The following is a 20945-nucleotide window of genomic DNA, read 5'->3' as shown; positions in this document are numbered from 1 at the left end:
AAGCCTGAGGCACAAAAAGTGTCACTAAGTTTGGGTGCCCAATTTGAAACTCTTAGGGCTTGATATTTCAGAGCTCTTTAAATATTTAATTTCCATGCTATTGCTGATGAATTTTGCCAAGAATTCCCCAGATTTTATAACACTCCCATAGTACTTCTGTTATTTTTATGTATTGTTGAAGGTTGCTTTCCTATACATGCGTGTATGAAAATGCCAACTCCTACACAAAGAAACCCACAGACCACAGTAACCTCATGGTGTTGAACTCTCTGTTCTGAAATCATCCAAAACTATTTTTGAAATATATTTGTCAGCATTTTGGGCTCAGGAACACTTTCACTCCACAGTAAAGGTCACAGAACTTGAGCATTATGGGATGAGGCTTTCAAAAACAGTCAGATATGTACAGGTGGACTTAGATGTACTTATTAAACTGGTGAGAATATAAGTAAAACCTCTCCCTCTCTCAAAGAGCACCCCAAAGATATTATATATTCTAAACCAATTTACCAGTGAAATACGCTATATGACAATTTTCTTTTTTTATCCTCTTCCATGTATCAGTCCGTATGCTGGTGCGATTCAGGAGTGGAGTTGCATTGGTGTGAGGCCAGAATCAGTTGCCAGTAGTGGCTTTCTTTCTTGGGAGAGAAATGAATGAAACAGACTCAAGATAGGCTTTCTTAATCTGTCTTTATTTATAATGTGCATTTCAACCCCAATCCTGATCCCACTGAAGTCAATGGCAAAGCTCTCATTGGCTTTAAAGGTGTAGCATTGAGGCCCACAGTCCTTATGTGTTATCTTTGAAGAAGGTTGGATGAATAGAGTCAAAGCAGCCGCAACGATTACACTAATGTACCATTACTTTCCAAGAGCCAATAGAATAGCTCTGTTTTCACACCTTCAGCCAGCCTGCGGTTTTCCCCCAAATGTTGAACCAGCCCTCACTGCTAAATTCCACCCCTATCCTGTTGCTTTGTTACAGGCTCGGGTTAGTGAGTACATGATTTGAGATGCTCACTTTAAGCTCAGTTCTTGGAAGTGCTCTAGTAGCAGCAGCTCGCTGCCCATCAGTGGCTGTCACTTGCATTTGTTCTGTACGTATTCCACTGACTGGTACAGTGAAGTCCTTTTTGCTACAGAACTTCGCTATAACTCCAGCATAACCATGCATGTTAAAGTAACAAATCCCTGAATCACAGTGCCCTGTTCCTTGACTGGATTATAAAGAAAGTTTCATTATGGGCCAACCCTGTTCACTTTGCTTATGAAAAAATCCTCACTAGGACTACTCAGCAAGATTTAACCCAACCTTAGCATTTACTGAATTTTCTTAATAGCATGTTCATGGCATACACAGTAAACCTCATTGTTTTCCTTGTATTTAATGTTTCCTGCCATAACTAACATTATTTCAATGCTGGTTTTGGTCTGTGAATACTTAATGCACTGTCCTGTCTTCACCCCATAGGCAATTACACATCAGAGTGGAAGAAGGAATTCTTATATAACAGAGATAAAAGAATTAGGGCTTGATGCTGCAAGTCTCTATGAAGGAAAATCTCCCACTAAAGTCAGTGGGAGTTTTGTCTGTGCTAAGACTGCACAATCACAGTTCTTACTCGATATAGTTATCGAAGTATCTATACAACGATAGGTGAAATATTGGCCTCATTGAGCTCTGTCGGAGTTTTGACATTGACTTAAATGGAGCCAGGATTTCACCCTGTATCTTTTCTCCACATTTATTTTCTGGTGTATTTTATAAGCATAATGATTATTCATTTATTTTTTTATATGTGAATAGCCCTGATTTTTACACAAATACCAGGAATTTTACAGACAGATAATAGTGAAGAAAGTAATTGTCCATGGATTTAAATTTTGCCATCAAAAATGTATATCAAAACTAAAAAAACATTTTTAGTACCATATGTGATTCATGTTTTACAACACAGTGCCTACCATTTTAATTGTCAATAGTAGGGGCTTTTAGTCACTGCAAAACTTCATTTTAAACAAAGGCTTTTTTACTCATTTAAATACGGAGGGGAAAATATTTTAAAACATCCACTCATTTTTGTACTCTCCAAAGCCCAGTTGGTCACATTTTCCATCATAAAGTTCCTGGATGACTAGTTTTGAGATCTCTCTCCTAGGGCAATGAGGGTTTTTCATGAACAGTGCAGATAAATCACCACTTTAAGTAACATTTGCTCATGTTAACTGAACACAGTATTCTTTCCTGGTGAAAAAAGTGTGGCTAAGTAAATTGCAATGATTGGTTAACCTCAAAAGCTACAGAGGTTGGCAAAACAGAATCTCTATAAAATGAAATGAATCTCTTTCATAAGATTTCTGGTACCTCCTTCTTCTGGTGGGGATAGAAATAATACTTAGCATTTATATAGTGCTTTTCATCCGCAGATCAAACAGTGTTTTATACAAGTATCATTTCCATTTTACAGCTAGGGAAACTGAGACACACAGGAGCAATATCTTGCTCAAGTTCACACAGCAAGGCAGTGCAAGAGTGGGGAATGGAACCCAGGCCTCTTGACTTTCAGTCCTATGTCCTAACTTCTGATTATTCTGCCTCCTCACATACAATTATCATGAAAATGGACTTGTTTTGTTTCAGTGCTGCCAGTACCTGACAAGATGTGGAAGAGCGGAGGTAAAGGACAGTTAAAATAATGGAAACGATTGTAAATTCCACTCCTTTGACCCTTTAGTTTAAGCTTTTTCCATAAAAAGTGAACCACTGAATTATTTCAACATAGTCTTACACATTTCTGTTCTAAGTAATTGTGATGGAGTGAGACGTACTGTAAACTCTCACCTATTTAGAGCAAACCTCTTGTCTAGCAAGCAAATAACCGTAGTCTGTGAGAATTATGCAGTATTCAAGGGATAGAATCCTTTGCCCCACACAGTGGAAGGATGCGGGAAACCCATACATTTGGAATGGGTTTGACATTGACTTCAATGGTGCAGTTATCATGTACAAGGCCATTTGCACTCTTTCACTCTTGCCCGGATCCACTTTACTCCCTGATCCACCTACAATACTCCCTCCATTTCCGGCCTTACATGCTCCCGGAAGGGGCTCTGAATTCATTTAGCACCTACACCATTCTAATTTTATAAACACCACTTTAATGAATAAATATTTTGAGCATTGTATTTCCAATCTATGACATGTCATAGGCTTGTATAATTGTCGTTAATTGACTTTTATTTCCCCTTTAATATTCTGCATGCCAAAACTAATGTGTCCACACTGGAGAGCGGGGCGGGGGCTGGGAGGGCGCAGGGCACAGGAGTTGAGAGACAGCAATGGGGAATATTCTGGCTTCAAACAAAGTCGCATTGCTCACTGACATAAAGTGGCTTCCTTTCTCCCTCTCCCCTTTCCCCCAGATCAAGGGTTCAACCCTTGTATTGTGCTAAGCAACTGCAGCTCCCATTCAAGTCCTTACAGGAGGTATTCAGCAAGTCACAAAATTTGAATTCTAATGACTAGCAGCTGATCGCTTTTCCAAAGCTTCCAACCACTGAAGCTAATTTAAAATATACCTTTAATTTTACATGGGATTTGCGGAGGTGGCGGAGGAGAGAGATATAAACCAGTAAAATTCTGCAACACTGAATGTGTAAGCTGGGCAGATAGACAGTGTTGACTAACATCCGTGAGTTTTTTTTTGACTGAAGATAGAAACAAACAAAAAAAAATGAGACAGGCAGGTGTTTTTTAAACCCTCCAAAAGTCTGATCCCTCAAAGTCTCTTTGAAAGTCTTTGGTGAAACTCCTGTTGACTTTAACTGGGTGAAGAATGAGGCCCTTAAATAATGAGAAATTCTATGTTTTCTGCAACTGGAAATTTTGTTGTTAATTTGAGGAAATAATAACACATTAAACCAAGTTGTGAACAATCTCAGTTTCTGAAAGCTAATATATGGTTCTTGTTTTGTCAGTGATTTCGGCTCAGTTTAACTGCGAGTGGCATAGAAATAAATGACTTCTGTGTAATACCAACAGCTGCCTTTAAAAAAAAATAAAACAAACAGATGCTTAAGGGCATTTCTGCTATATAAATAGGTCTTCTTTGCTTGGAATAATGGAACCCAGGCCAGGACTAGTCCAGTACTACCCGCGATTAGCTTGGCTATTTATAGGGCTGATCTTTATAGCAGCACTAATATGGCCCATTTTAGAATGACTGAGAATTTGGCCTAATTTCATTGCCCCTCCCAGCACTGTAGCTGTAAAGGTTTCTAGTAATGGAATCCAGTGGCATGAAATAGCAAATTTATTTTGCTTAGGCGTGCACGCATGCACAAACACACACACACACACACACACACAAAATTTCCAATGACATTTAAGAGAAGAAAAGCTCTCATACATAATGTTCTAAAGGTTGAATATTTGGCTACCTTTTTTTTTTCCAAAATAACCATGAAAGTTTTAACCTAAAGTGTTCCAGGCCACAGGGTTAGTGGTTAAATTACACTCTGAGGGGCAGATGGGTTCTGAACACTCAATATGAGCTTTATTCCCTCCAAAATGTTTCATTTGGGAAAACCTAAGACAGGCAGCTCAATTAATTTTATAAGGGGGGGAAGTGCCTTTTTTCCTATTGAACTGACCATTTTAAGAATTCAAACGGGTTCCAAGCGTACTATTAATTTTTTTTTTTACAGTGTCAGCATGCTTTTTATAAACTACTTTAAAAAAATTTTTTTACAGTGCTCAGTATTGGAAACATTTTATACTCCAGAGGAAAGATTTAGCTTTCCCCACAGTAGGGAGTGGTATCATATTTAAACCATTTGATCTATTTTTATAAATGCTCCTTTTAAACTATGGAACAAACCTGTTCTGAATTGTGCGCTTCATGAGCAGTCCCCAGCAAGAGCTCTAGCAAGAGTTTTTGTTTGGTTTGGTTCTTAAAGCTCCTTTCTGTGGCACAATTATGCAGCTCTTTGGGAACTAGAAGCTTGCAGGCATAAAAGGACATGTGGATAGACATTGCCCTTCATTCCTTACCTTTGCTGCTACCCTCCTGTGTATCTGACCCAAAGGCCATTGAAGACTTTCCAGTGACTTCAGTGTGTTTTGGATGAGACCCTATTTGTGCACAAGTATGGTCAGAGAAACTGATGCAGTAAGACAGATTGTGGAGCTTCTTTGGGAATGGCTCTGCCAAATTTGGCCCTGATCCTGCAATTCAATCCAATAGTACAGTTCCCTACACCAGGCATAGTCTCAGTGAAATCAAAACTTGTCAGTTTCCTTCTCTGCACCCAAAATACCCAAGTCTGAAGCTTAGGATGGACAATATACAGTCCTGGACCTGTAACAACTTTTCTCTGTATAAAAGTATCATAGCTTTAAAGCGCGGTATCTCCTGGCTAGAAACAAAAGTTTTGTGTCATTGAAAAGAGAAGATTCCCATTTTACCAATGGGATACACAGCACTTTCTTCAATCCTTGCCTCCAGAATAACAGACTTTAAAGCTGTGACATTAGAAAATCCTTTTAATTAATTTTTGCAGTTTTTAAAGGTTCTTTCAGTTGGACTGATGATAACTAGAAGCTTTACAGGCAGAGTGATATGAAAAGCAGTCTCCCAAAATGGCTTCAAACACTTTCAAACATTCCCTAAAATGGAAATTTTGCAGTGCATGGCATATGCAGAACAACTCATGGTGTGGGCTGCTGCAAAGTTTTTAACAGTATTCATTTGGACTGATCTGCAAAACACTGCTGTACCTTTAGCACTGGTGAATGACACCACTGCCCCAGACTCAAGCTGATAAAAACAGCTTTATACTAAGCTACATCTTCACAAATTCTGTCCACACACATGCACACAGACTAATGTTGGGCCTAATCTACTTTTACAGTGTTTTCTTTTAAAAAAATAAATGTATTTAAAGGTGGCATGTCAAAGTTATAGCCTAGCAAGCCAATAGAACTGAGGAGTTCAATAGCAGCACAGAAAAGTCAATTGCAAGCATAGGACATTTTTCCCTCTAACCCCAAAGAAACAGCCACCTTCTTGCACATAAAGCTTATAGGGATCCTAGGCAATAAGGCAGTAACCACACATCACATACACTCCAGCCGCAATTTTCCGTTTATAGCAGTCCCTCCCTTAATGCAAGCTCAAACAAAAAAAGGACACAAATTATGAATAGAGAACAAAAAAACGTGACAAGAACATGGTAACGAAGACTATGGGAAATGTTTTTCTTGTGAAATCTAACCCCCACCCTTGTTCCAGTACCTATAGTAGTATGAAACACATCAGTCTTTATATCCGATCAACTTTTAAGGGCTTGGTGTCAACAAGCCAATCCAAAAGGACTATATACAGAAGTGTTGTTCCTGTTGCCATGGTAAAGTGCTGATCTTGTGCAGAATTTTAGACTAATTGTAAAATCTATGTAAGTGGCCAATACATAGGTTATTAGACTAGTTTATTTACATCAGACTTGTGCATCATGCTCCATAGGGCACAAATTCTCAGGGATGGGGCCCCACCTCTGGTGGAAATATTGATGGAAATATATCTGAACCTGAACACATTGATGTTGAAGAAGAAAAATATTACCTTGCTTCTCATTCATAGTCATCATCCCAATGTATAGCTTCCCTAGTGCCAACCATGCCTACAAATGGGCCTAAAGACAATATCCTTCCCACTCTACTTACTGGGTATATTTCCCCACTACACCAACATAGCTTGTTGCTGGGAGAAATGGCAAGATGTCCACTCCCATTTGGGATCAAGTTGTTTGCTACTAATCTAAACTTTGCAAAGTGCACACAGCCCCTGCATTGATGGGCACCTCCTCAATAACTGTCATTATGATTATTATTATTATTATTATTACACAAAGTAAAAGTATTTCCCCTTGTTTATTCCCCTCCCCCCCCCCCCCCCCACTGTTCCTCAGACGTTCTTGTTAACTGCTGGAAATGGCCCACCTTGATTATCACTACAAAAGGTTTTCTCCCCCCACCCCTCACTCTCCTGCTGGTAATAGCTCATCTTAAGTGAACACTCTCCTTACAGTGTGCATGATAAACACCCATTTTTTCATGTTCTGTGTGTATATAAATCCCCTCACTGTATTTTCCACTGAATGCATCCAATGAAGTGAGCTGTAGCTCACGAAAGCTTATGCTCAAATAAATTGGTTAGTCTCTAAGGTGCCACAAGTCCTCCTTTTCTTTTTGCGAATACAGACTAACACGGCTGCTACTCTGAAACCTGTCATTATGATATATTAGAAATGTCCCGGTATAGGATTCTTCAGGGTGTTTATGTGAGAGAGAATAGTTTGCTTACAGTGAATAAACTGCAAATCCTGGAGGGTTTCTTTCAGTCAGTATGCCTTGTACTCTCTTCCCTGCACTGCATGTCTTACAAAAAGGTTGACCTGTGGGCAAATTCACATTCTTAGAAACAGCACGTTTCATGCTCCTACCAAGAAAAATCCTGCCAAAAACTTCAGTAAATGGTACAGAATGATTTTTTTCCCCAGTTGGGCCCCAGGGAGTCACAAGTTACGAAACAAAGAAAGGTAAAGGTATGCTCAAAAGTGTAGTTATTTAAACCCTTTTTCACAGATTGGTAATTTTATCCCTTGACTGCTATGAAATGTTCCAGGCTGAACCTGGGATAGCACTAAATGGTTCATGTCTATTTGTGGTGCAGCTGAATATTCCAACTAGTTTCTAAATACAAGTTTCCAGGCCTAAACCTACTGACTGCACCATGTAAGCACTACCATTCAACTGATTTCAATAGCACGTTAATTGATATTGGGAGTGCAACAGTTGCGGGGGAGGGCCAGCAAAAAAGGGTTCCAGCTACTGCTGGGGACAGGATATGGTCTTCGCTCTGGCCATTTACAAAAATGTAACATGACCAGTTAGTCAAGATTTGAATTGTTTTAAAATAAGAGCAATCACAACAGCAAATGCAGCACTTTCCTTGAGTTGAGGTCATTTCACATACAGTCTATGCTTACGCTGCATCGTCTCTTTAGAAAAAAGTTTTTCTTATTGGGTCACTCATTAGGTCAGAAAGTCACTGCTTGATCCACTGGCCTTTGGTCAAGATTTTGGTCCCTACAGAGATTCAGTATTCTGCCTTTTAAATACAACACTTTAGTCACAATCCTGCCAGGAGATCTATGTTTCTACCATTGCACTCACATGGAAACCCAATGGAGCCAATGGGGTCCATCTGCATGGGCTAAGTTGCAAGACTGGGGGCTTTGAAACAAAATTGTTATTTCTCTGATTCTCTTCTAGTGCTATGCATGACCATACTGGCGGTGGGGAAGTCCTTCATAGCATTTAAGGTCAGAAGGGACCCTTAGGTCATCTAGTCGGACCTCCTATATCACAGGCCATTAATCTTCACTCAGATACCCCTACGTTCAGACCAAACATCTGAGTTAGACTAAAGCATTTCAGTCCTCAGGAGGCTAAACTCTATGTCACATGCAGAGAATGGGATAGATCAGGTGACACCACAGCCGCGTGAGCCTGTGAGCTTCGCCCAGATGATCCCAGGAAGCAAATCACACCACATGTTATTATGGAGGGTTATAATGGACCATCAGGTCCCTATCAGTCTGACTGTTAGGAAAACTCCTTCCCAATCCCAAAACTGATGAGCAGTATAACCCTGAACATGTGAGCAAGATACACCAGCTAGGCATCTAGAAAGAGAATTTTCTGTACATCTGGTGTCCTGTGTCCAGCTGTGACCAATCTCTGATGTTTCAGAATAAGTAAACAGAACATATCTAGTCAATTGTGCAGTGGGGGGGGGAAACTCCTTCCTGACCCCAGCAGGTGACCAGCTGAAGCACTGAATCATGAGATTTGATTATAGTCATTATCTTAATGCAGATGTGCAAGTGTTATGAGCATACTGAGGGCAATGCTGTTCTCCCTAAGAGCCATGAAAGAAGGGGAAGAACAGGGAGGACTCAAACTCAGACTCACTTACAACTTAGACATTACATATTGCATGTAACAGGTTTGTTCTCCTTTGAGATGCTGATGGAAAAGCACACTGAAGTTCTGGATATATAGATATATATAGTGCTTTAAGATATTTGTTTGATAGCCTTCTATTTCTGTTCAGTTAACAATAAAATTCTCACTTGATTTTAGTTTAATCACTGCAGCAGAGAGCCTGTCATATGTCAAGGTATTATCAATAAATTGTGCGTCATTTTGCATGTCAAGTCCTGATTCTATGTTATGGCTCCCAGGCTGTGCCAATGTTTCTATGTTTTGTATTGTACCTTCCCACCTGTCTATAACCTCAGCTTCATGATTCAGTGTTTCTGATACCAACAATTCATAGTAAGATTAGCTACTACACTGTAGGATAAAGACACATTTCGTTCTCTCATAAGGCACAACTAAGTAGTATGAGCCCAAGCATTGGTCTCAAATTCACTTCTGCTCTGAAAATTTCAAGACATATGGCCACTGTGTTGTCCCGCCACCCAAACAGTACAACTCATACTTGCTTTTCACTGAAAGTCTTTGGGCCCCTGTTAGAGCTGAGTGAATAATGGGCTTGGGAGCTAAACCAAAACATCTGAAGAGTTTCCTGTTTGGTTTGAACCAAAACAGACTCTTTTTTTTTTTTTATTTCTCACCAAAACAAAAACAAAAAAGTATATTTAGAGAGTTGAACTAATTTTGAAATTCACCATGCTTTGCTTAGAATTGAGATTCACCTACAGTTCCATTGCTCTAGCAGCATGGTAGTCAGAAAGGCAACTTACAGGAACTCCTGCACACCAGGAAATGTGAAATTCCCATTTTACAACTCATTGCCAGTTTTCCAACATTTTGGATGTGCCTCAATAAGGAATAAGTCTATTCTGTTGTTTTAAATACCTGTCCCCCTTAGCAAGATTTCTCTCCCCTCCCTCCACAAAGGGAAATAGGGACCTCTGTTTGTAGTTTCAATTACACACTGTTCTTTAAAGTGCTTTCCTTATTTGGCAGTAAGCTATACAGTTCAGATAGTTTCCCTTTGCTCTCTTTTCTCTCCAGGGGACCAACTTACCAAGTGGTACTCCTAGCTCCTTTGTTTTTCTGCATCTCCCTAGATCTGAAGATGAGGATTTTGGCAGTAGTCAGTCTTTTCCAATCAAATATGTAAAATTCTAACAGGAAAGGTATGGGAAAGAATGACAAAAAAGCAACCAAAAAAAAAAGAAGAAGAAAATAGGGCGATATACTGGCTTAAAAATAAAAAGCTATACATGGAAAATGTGAAAAAGCAATAATTTGCTCTGGAGAAATCCATGTCTTTATGCTACACTTTAAAATATTGCAGATAAATCAAACAAATAGTGGAAATCTAAACTAAAGCAGTTGGACAAGCTCTGGAAGCCCTATGTTCCTGGAAATGCTAAAACAGTCTCATCAGCCAGAAAAATAAAACAAAATGCCAAATCTAATTTAAGGGGGGGAGCCCTATTTACAAAAGGTAACTGATTTTAAAATAGTCTCCATGCTGACCTTTATTTCTAAAGCGCTACTGCAGTTTCAATTAGGCACATATTTAGCTGAGGGAATAGCCATACCAACAGGCAGGAGCCAAAAAGAAGCTACATTCAAGCATGCCAATTAGAGCAGTGTCACAAGGCTCAGCATTAGTGTAGATACGGCTCTATTATGGCTAAAGAAATGGGAGGATTCAGGCCTCCCTGCCTGCCTGCCCTAGGTTGGAATGGGTGATTTAGATGCCCATAATTATATCTTGTAAATGGATTTAAATGTCATGGCCAAACATCACTGAAAGTGGCCCATCTGCCCCTGCCCAGGTTCCTAACTCCCTAGCGCCTTTGAGAGAGATGTTTTATGGTATCCTGGCAAATGATAGTCTAACCACAACCATTTTCTGCTCATAAATGAGGTAAAAAAAGTGAACAACTCCAGAGCCTTCATCAGCCCAATGCTGCAGCTGGCTGCCCATATGTGGAACCCCTCAAAGAGCAGGGGACCACATGATCAATCAAGTACTGCTTACTCTATGCTGATAGGAACTGGCCAACGTTTAAAAAAAAGTGTCATGTAAGAAATAAAATATGAAGTGCATTTGACCCCCTGGACTTGATAGCAGTCAGAAAAGCCTGACCATGGACTTCAGTGGGTGCAGGTGCCCTGTGGACACTACACGTTGGTTTCAAGATGAGAGTCATGGAATGCTGATGATTTTGAAACAGGGTGTAATGAAAACAAAGGCAGCATAGCTTCGTCCATAAGGCACTAGAGTGGGACCTTGGTTCAACTCCAAGCTCTAGCACTGGCCTGCTGGGCAACCTTCAGCAAGTCACTTCCCTTCCTCAACTTCAGTTTCCCCATCAGTAAAACAGGGGTAATGACACAGATGTACTTTGTAAAGCTCTTTGAGAGCTACTGATGAAAATCTACTGATTAAAAGGTCTTATCATCATCATCAGTAAGATCTATTCCTAGTATAGCAGTTTCTTAACAAATCAGCCTGCCAAAAGAAAGAAAATTCAACACGACTATTAAGACACAATCGGCACATTGTGCTGCCTTATGTGGATTTCCTGAAGGTGCCATGTGAAGTCCCTGAAATCAATGTGGTGTGCGCCCAGGAAAACAATTATAGTTAAAACAAAAAAAGAAAAAATGAATTAAAACCTATATTTGTAATGTTGTCATCTGAGGTATTGAAAACTACGGCTTTAGTAATACAACTCTAATTTGCTCTAATAAGACGGTTGTTTTGATAAAGTCTTACTTTCCAACAAGTTTGTTACACTCACATGTGGCCTCATTGCTAAGTCACAGAACAGGAAGTACAGATTCTATTTCCAGCTTTGCTACAAATTCCTTGTGACCTTGAGCAAGTACCTTAAACTATTCAGTGCCTCAGTTTCCATATCTATAAAAAGGGATATGATAATACTAATTTACCTCACTGGGTTGTTCTGAATCTCAGTCCATTAACGTTTGGGATTTCAAAGCACATTACAAGCTAAAAGGTGACAGATGGACATGCAACTTAATAATAATAGTTTTGCATACTTGTACTCTACCTAGGTTCTTTGTCTATGCACAAAATTACAGAGAACTCAGAAAAAGGATCTAATTCTACAAAACTTCCTTGGGAGTTTTGCCTGCATTAGGACTGCATGATTATTCTGCATGAACAACTCTCTGCTTGTTAAAGGTGGAGTGCCATGGATGTAAATCTATACACAGTAGAAGGAGGCAGACATGTTGTAGATTTAGGAGCAAACCAAAAAAGTTCTTACTTTAGCCAATATGTATAAGCTACACCTTACTTTTAAAACGTTGGTCCCATTGGACCCTGTTTATATGTTCCTTATGTCCATGTGTTAGAAGTTTCATAAAATGCTGAGCACATATATTTAAAATAGCTCTGACAACGTATATTTAAAACCTCTAAAATATAATGACATGGCCAATTTCTATGCTATTTAATATCAATCACATGACAACATATTTTATGTGTGGAAATATACATCCTAGATATTGGCCAATGTCATAATATTTTAATGTTTTATATGTTGTCAAATCCATTTTAAACACAATACTGCATGTTATACATTTTCTGAAACATAACTCAGAGAGATCCAGGCAATCAACTATATTCCTTTTCCATGTGGGTTTATTATACATTTTGTGGTTTTATTGCTTCCTAACTCCACAATCCTCTTTTTTTTCCCCTGTTTAATTTTCTGAACCAAGGGAATGGTGTGTGAAGAGTAAGCAGAGGCTTATATTTTTCTAATTAACATTTCACATTCATATAGTACCTTGTATCCAAATAACTCAAAGTCTTTTACAAATATTAATTATTTGCATCTCTGTGAGGTCGATATTATTATCCCCACTTCAAAAATGGAGAAAATATTGCTACAGAGTGATTAAGTGGTGAGTTGGGAACAGAACCCAGAATTCCGAAGTCCCAATCTCCAACCACTAGGCTCCACTTCCTCCACATTACCGTAAATCAACTCCATTGATGTCCCAAGTGAACACCCAGGTTCTGTATGTGGAATCCAGCAAGACAAGACTAAGTCCATTGCAGTGTCTTGAGTTGGCACCATCTCAGTGTCCTGACTCAGCCAGAAACCCTCCCCACCCTCAGTGGCACAAATCACCCCCGAAGGAATCCCATGTATCTTGCCACTAGGAAAACAGTTACTTGAAGTAACATTAACTGGGGATTTTCAGGTTGGTGCTGGGCCTCATCAGCATATTAACTACTGTGGGTGCTGTCTATTAAACTGTTAGGGTGAAATCCTGGCCCTCTTGAACTCAATGGTATTTTTACCATTGACATCAGAGGAGCCAGGATTTCACCGTGACTCTATAAGAGGAAGTCTTTGGCCTCCAAGATTATTTCATTCAAGATTCAATTAGTACCCTATAAACAGAAAACAAATCTCATATCATTTACGTACCCCACCCATTTCATTTTATAGTGACACTTTGTTTTAAATGTATTCAATACTTCTGACAATTCAGGCCTTTTTGATTCAAGTTGGGTTGCCTACCATTAGCCCCACAATTAGTGGACACCTTTGAAAATTTAACCATTAACCTATCTGTGCCTCTGGTACCCTCATCTACAGAATAAGTATAGAATTATTCAGCATGCCCTGTGGTACTGTACTCCACAGCAGTTCTGTGAAAATTAATGTTTATAAAGGGCCTTGAGATAGTATAAGGTGTAAATGTAAACAACAGTGGGCCAGATTGTTCCTCATTTATTCATGTCAAGTGGTACCTTACTCCATAAATCATCCCATTAACATCAGTGGATCAACTTTTGAAGTAAGAGGGTACGTATCATGAGAAAGGGTAGCAGCATCTGACCCTAAATGATTTCCCCATGTGACAACAACCCAGAAATATAGAACCCAGCTCTCCCAACTTCCAGTCCCTTGCTCTAGCCCAGCATGACAATCAAAAATTCCTAATGCCCAGTCCCTTGTTCTGGTCACAAGACAAATGGTCCTAGCACCCAATAAATTATACATTTATCAAATACATAATTTTAAAATAGTTCCTTTAAAACTATAATATACCATCAAGCCAGCAATCAACGTATCGCCTATAGTCCAGAGAGTTCTTTAAGAGTTGTACTTTCTTGATCAACTTTCCAAGCTGGCAGGTGCAGGAGAACAAATTGGAAAGGGTTATCCACTGGAGGACAATCAGAGAGGAAAGCAATGTGACCAAGCAGTGTTAGGAACTTAATTCACTTAAGCAGCTTTTAAAACTCCACCCATAATCTCTGTCTCATTGAGTCTCCATCTCATTACAAAGATGAATCTCATTGGAAAAGATATGTTCTCCCTTGTCCACAATTTAATACATTTAGGGAGAAAAACAATGCTGCAAGGAGCATTTTTAACTTTGTCAAGTGTTTTGGGATACAGTTTGTATGAAAGATGCTGTAAAAATAAGTTTCAAAGATTCAGAGGGTGAAATCCTGACCCCATTGAAGTAAATTGTTAAACTCACTGACTTCAATGGGGCCAGGATTTCACTCATAGATTTTAAGACCAGAAGGGATCATTATGGCTATATAGCATGGACCTATTCATATCACAGGCCATTGCTGTAACAAAAGGCAGCTGCAGAAGATCCCAGCAAGGCAGCATGAGAGAAAAACAACACTCTCACTTCTTACATGTCTTTCAATTTTCCAGTGGGGAGGACAAAAGGAGTGGGAAGTAAACCAGTGGAGGAAGAGGGGACAAAAGTGTTTAAAATGGAAAATTTTAATTTCATTTTCAATTTTTTTTGGTCAAAAAAAAAACAAAAACAAAAAAGGTTTCAGAGTCTCCTGAGACCTCTGATCATTACAACTGAACTATCAACACCACAGTGTTACATAAACTAAGGCATCAAGTTAAGCCCAGAGGTCATTCTTGACATCTTTATGTTGGAGCCTGGGCCTCTTCTTACTCATGCATGCAAAGCCCACCACTTCATTTACAGCCCTGCCTTCCTACCATGACACCACCACATAATAGTCTCTGTCCATGCATCTCTTTCTTGTGGCAGAGCCTACATACTTATAGAAAGTAGTTTCCACTGAGTGGTAAACGCATTAAACAATCACTAGAGAATGCTGACAAATGCTTTGTTTGGTATTTGCCTGCCTCTGTTAGTTGGGATACCCTGGGTATCTACTCAGCCATCACTTTTGAGCCCACATCTTCTATATAGAAGCAATAATTCCTGCTGATACCAATTAGTAGGCCATTTTTGTTCACATCTTTAAACTCAGTTATCTTGCACTGATCACAGTGAATCTTGAACTCAAGAGCTCCCTTAGTTTAGGCTATGCACCTAAAGCACACCCAGATGCTGAGTACTAAATGTTCAGATGAAAAAGGAATGAACAAGGGGAGTGGGTTATAGTACAGAAAGCATGTCCTATAATAATAATAATATAATAATAGGCTACAAGAGTTCAAAAGTATCCTCACACCTTGAAAAAGTGTTGCAACTGCATTGACATAGATAGCATTATGAGGGATGAGCCAATCCTTGCCTACTTTGTAAAATAAGTGGGGGGAGTAAATCTGGAAACAAAAGCATGGAAAATCAGTAGTTGGGCACTGGGTACATTTCACAAGGTAACATTCTCCCCACCAGATCATCCAGTCTCACCTCCTGTAGATCACATGCCACCAACTCCACCCAGCACCCACACCCTACAACCGAGATTAAACCAAAGTATTATAGCCTACAGGAGACTAGACCATTACGTGCCACAGGCAGAGAATACAAGGGCTGAGGTGCACGAGAGCCAGGCAATGGCAGGGAAAATAAGTGAAGTATACCCAGGCAATCCTGGCAAGTGACCCTCATCCCCAGACTGCAGCAGAAGACAACCCCCCATCCCTACCCCGAGGGTCTCTGCCAATCTGACCTAGGGGAAAATTCCTTCCTGACCCCACATATGGTGATCAGTTAGACCCTGTGCATGTGAACAAGAACCAGCCAGCCAAGCTCCTGAGAGAGAGATTGCTCGGTGCCACCTCAGAGCCTGGTTCTCCCCATCCGTTGTCCCATCTCCAGCCCTGGCCATCTCTGATGCTTCAGAGGAAGGAGATAAAACAAACTCCCAGAATACACTGTGTGTGGGGGTGGGGTGTGTGTGAAATCTTGATCGCGACCAGTAGCTGGCTGAAACCCTGAAGCATGAGCTTTAGGAAGATACAACATAAATCAGAAGTGAGCCCCAGATCTGGGGAACCCTATCGCCTACCATCACACTCATACCAGCCCTACCATACACTCATCAATTTATCCATTTCTCCCTCAAAACTAATTAAGCTGTGTGCCCCCACAAATCCTATTAGGGGATTGTTCCAGAACCTCACCCAGCTGATGGTTAGAAGCCTTCTAGTTTCCAGCCTGAATTTGTTGATGGCCAGTTTATATCCATTTGTTCTTGTGCCAGCATTGTCCTTTAGCTTAAGTAGCTCTTTACCCTCCCTAGTTTTTACCCCCCTAGCACATTTATAGACAGTAGTCATATCTCCCCCAGACTTCTTTTTGCTAGACTTAACAAGCCAAGCTGTTCCAGTCTCCTCTCATATAATAGGCCCTCCAGTTTAAATTCATCTATCTTGACCACAGGTGACCAGAACTGTACACAGTATTCCAGATGAGGTCCTACTTCTCTATCTCTACTGGAAATGACTTGCCTAAGACATCTTAGGATTACATTTTCCTTTTTCACAGCTGAATCACATTAATGGTTCACACGCATTCCTGTGATCAACCCACATACCCAGATCTCTCCCAGGTGATGAGCCTCCAGCTTGTGGTAGAAATTATTATTAGAGCCTATGTTCATGACCTTGCACTTTGTACTATTGAATTTCATCCTATTTCTGTCACTCTGGCCTTCAAGTTCTTCCAGTATAATATCCTGATCCCCCTCTCTATTGACAAGGCCTCCCTGCTTTGTATCATAAGCAAATTTCATTTGCACACTTCTATATTTTGTGCAAGCCTCATTAATAAAAATATTGACTAAGATTGGTCCTGAAACCAATCCTTGAACTACTCCACTAGTAACCTCCCTCCAGTCCAAAAATTCACCTTTCAGCACAACCCATTGCCCTCTCCCCTTTAGCCAGTTCTCTATCCACCTTACAGTGCTTGTACCAATACCCATCTTCCTTAAATTTAACTAATAATTTTCCATGTGATACTATGTCAAATGCTTTAACAAAGACCAAGTACATTAGATACTGCACTCCCTTTATCTAAAAAAGATCAGTTACTTTCTCAAAGAAGGAAATAAGGGTTAGTCTGGCATGATCTCCCTTTAGCAAACCCATGTTGCATTACATACCCTTTACCTCTATGAATTTAATTATTCTTTCCTTCATACTTTTTGTGCTAATGCCTGACATTAGCAAAGTCAGACTAACAAGTCTGTAATTGCCCAGATCACTTTTTCCCCTTTCTTAAATATAGATGTTAGCTATTCTCCAGTCATATGGTACTACCCCCAAATAGATAAAAATCATTGCTACAGACTAGCAATCATGTGCCAGTTCTTTCAGTATTCCAGGGTGGAAGTTATTCAGTTCCCTGGATTTGAGCACATTAAGCTCTAAGTTTTTCTTCCACCTCAGATGTGGTCATTTCCATTTCTAGACACTCATTTCCATCAGCCATATTGCCTTAGAGCACATGTTCCATATCACCATCCTTACAGAAACTCAGGCTTGTTCTGTAAGGTGACACCGTTAAGGTTTCGGGATCAAAACTGGACCTCCCTCTTTTCCCTATGTTTGTTTATAAAGTACATGAAGTTGTATGGATTTTTTTTTCCCAAAGTGACTTGTGATTTTGGGTGTCCAACCTAAAACATCCAAAAGGGGGCCTGACTTTCAGAGGGATGGGTGCTCAGTACTTTTTGGAAGCCAGGTAGGCCACCCAAAACCAGAGGCTCCTAAAATCACTACTCATTTTTGAAGTTCAGCCTTTGTTCCTGCTGGGAACCAGCCTTTGCATTTGGCTAAGCCTATGAAATAATCCCCTCCCCAAAATGTCCCATCTACCACTACCACAGGGGCAGCCTGAGGATTCTGGGAAGGGCTGGTGAGATGACTCTGTGAGATATTCCCCCAAAACTTAGATTACTCACTTTAGAGAAAACATATGTATCATGTGTTAAGAACCTCTCAAGGACCTGCTTCAGAAATGAAGCCCAGCTGCTTGGGGTCTATCCATGATGGCCCACACCCCAATAAATTTCTGTCTCATTATATTGGACTGGGGTGGGAGGGAGGTCTTCTTTCTCAGCAATTGGAAAGTCTGTATATGCACTCTGATAAATTCCAGTGCATGTCACAATTTAATTGATTATATTAACAACTTAGTTGTCTTCACTCCTACTCTGAGGTAGAGGAGAAACACGAACATCATTTTACAGATGGGAAAAAGAAGGCAGGGAGGTTCAGTGACTTGACCAAGGCAACAAAGGGAGTCAGTGTAAGAGCTGAGCTCAGAATTAGAATACAGAAGTTCCTCATTCTCACTTCTTTCATTAATCCAGCTGCCATGTACACTACTGAGCTTCCTCTCCTACAGTCCAGAGGCTTCACTGGTCCGATCAAGGCTAGGAAAGCGAAGTGTGCTTAGAGAAACATTTGTTAGTTCACACAGATAGCTCTTTAGTTAGCTCTTTGCTTTAAGGAAAGCCAAGATTCTGCTTTGCATCTCTTGATCTTTCTGCTAAAGAGCCCAGGGCTCTGAGCTGCACAGGCACCCCAAGACAACTTTGAAGCATGCCTCATTTTGCAGTGGAAGGAACACTAATTCTGAACAAGATTCCCTCGTGCCAACAGAGAGCATGAAGGCACTATATTAAATAATGTATAGCATTTATATAGAACCATGCATGTGCACAAAGCTGCAGTTATAAAATAAGGTAAAATCCCTGTCCTGGGAAGATACTGTCTAATGTATACAGGGAACATGAGGAAAAACATCAGCAGCACAAAGAGGTGGTGGCAATTAATGGGGTTACTAAACAAGGCTCAGACTGTGCGGACCTAAGCCAGCTTCTGTTGACTTCAGTTTGACCAGGATCAAGTCCTGTGAGGGGCAGTCTTGGTATGTACAGAAGAAATGGATTACTAGGAATTAAAACAGGGCAAAAACAGGCAACGATCCAGACCAAAAGCCAAAGCTTGTGAAGTTTCACTTGTGAAGGGGAAAATAGCAAGAGACATGGCTGGAAATGGCTGCAGTACAACTCATTACTGGCTGCACAATTCACTGATTTTTCTTCCCCTGCACTCTCCCCATATATCGTGGGAGCATAACAACAGTCATAGTGAAATGTGTTATAGTGTAGCGGGAAGAGAGACAAAGGCAATGAAAGGGGCCAGGAGGCAGTTGCCAACAATAACCCTTAGTGAGCTGCTGTGGCAGCAATTGAGAAAGCAGAACAAAGGCACCATACATAAAGCCACAAGGGTTGAATGAATCTCAAACAGAGCAGCAAGTGTTGACTTCAAGAGTGCAGAGCATTTTGTGGAGAAAAAAAAACTACTAGCCCTTAATTCTGGTATAACCATACTTTAGTCATTTCCACTCTGAACCACTGTGACCACCAATCCATTTGCCACATCTTATACACTATTGTAAATGGTGTCCCAATGAGCCATGGCCCTTACTGTACTTTTCTGCCTGGCTATGCACTCCTTAAGTGGTGAGCTCATCTAAATCACCCCTCTCATTTCCCTCCTACGGAAACTATTCATGTCACCTCTATTTCTCGCCTGACCAGATCACTGATGCCCCACAGGACTCTATGGAGCCAACCCTACTGAGATAATTGTCAGATTTGGAACCAGTTAAGAAAAACTCTTCCCGACAATATTTATTTTGTTAAAGGAAACCAAGAGGTTCTCAAGTTCTTCTGAACAGCAGGTGTCTGTTTTTGCCAAGCATGTTCCTTTAATTCTTATGAAATTTGTTATACAATAGGCACCAGATAAATCTTGCTGACACCATTCATGGCTCAATTCATTTCAAGTTGACAAAAGTAAGGCAGGCAGATGAACTTAGGTGAACTAGAAATATTTAGAAGTAGCAACCAAGTTCATTAATAGACAGAAATACTTAGCACACACAATTGGGGGGGGGCAAATTTTCATAAACCCTCAGGGTCAGATTTTCAAGTACTCAACTTCCTCTGAGACCAAATTTTCAAAAGGTACCTATATAAGCAGTCAGATTTTCACAGTGTGCTGAGCTTATTTGAAAATGTGGCCATGTATTTTGGTGCCTGAATAGGCAACAAGTTCTTCTGAAAATCTGGCCTCAATTGTGTGTGCTTAGCATTTTTTAAATGTGACCCAAGTATGCAGGAGTCCCCCCCCCCCCCCCCGCCAGCCCCTTCCCCTATTATGAGGTCTGCAGGAGGCTTTTCCCACCAATCCCCCAATCTCCTCTGATTCCCTAATATATATATATATCTGTCTGTGTTCAAATTTCTCTAAAAGTTCATCTTTTAGCAGAGACTAATCATGGCATTTTCAGAAAATGGAAGTTATAAGTAGAGCTGGTTAATATTATCAGAATTCAGATGCAATTTTTCATTCAAATATTGAGCTTCCATGGGGAAAGAAGGGAGAAAAATGACAATTTTTTGTGAACTGTGTTCCCTGTTGTTCTGAGTCACTAAAAACAGGGGGTTTAGAATGGAAACTGTTATACAACCTTAACTATAGCAACTGCTGGAGCTCATGCTGTAATACAGCATTGGAACTACACGAGTAAAGAAACACTTCTCACAAGAGAGTAAGCACTTGTATGAATTTTGTAGAAA

Source organism: Lepidochelys kempii, chromosome 3 (assembly GCF_965140265.1).
Source record: "Lepidochelys kempii isolate rLepKem1 chromosome 3, rLepKem1.hap2, whole genome shotgun sequence".
NCBI classification, from domain to species: domain Eukaryota; kingdom Metazoa; phylum Chordata; order Testudines; family Cheloniidae; genus Lepidochelys; species Lepidochelys kempii.
This window is presented reverse-complemented; position numbering follows the sequence as displayed.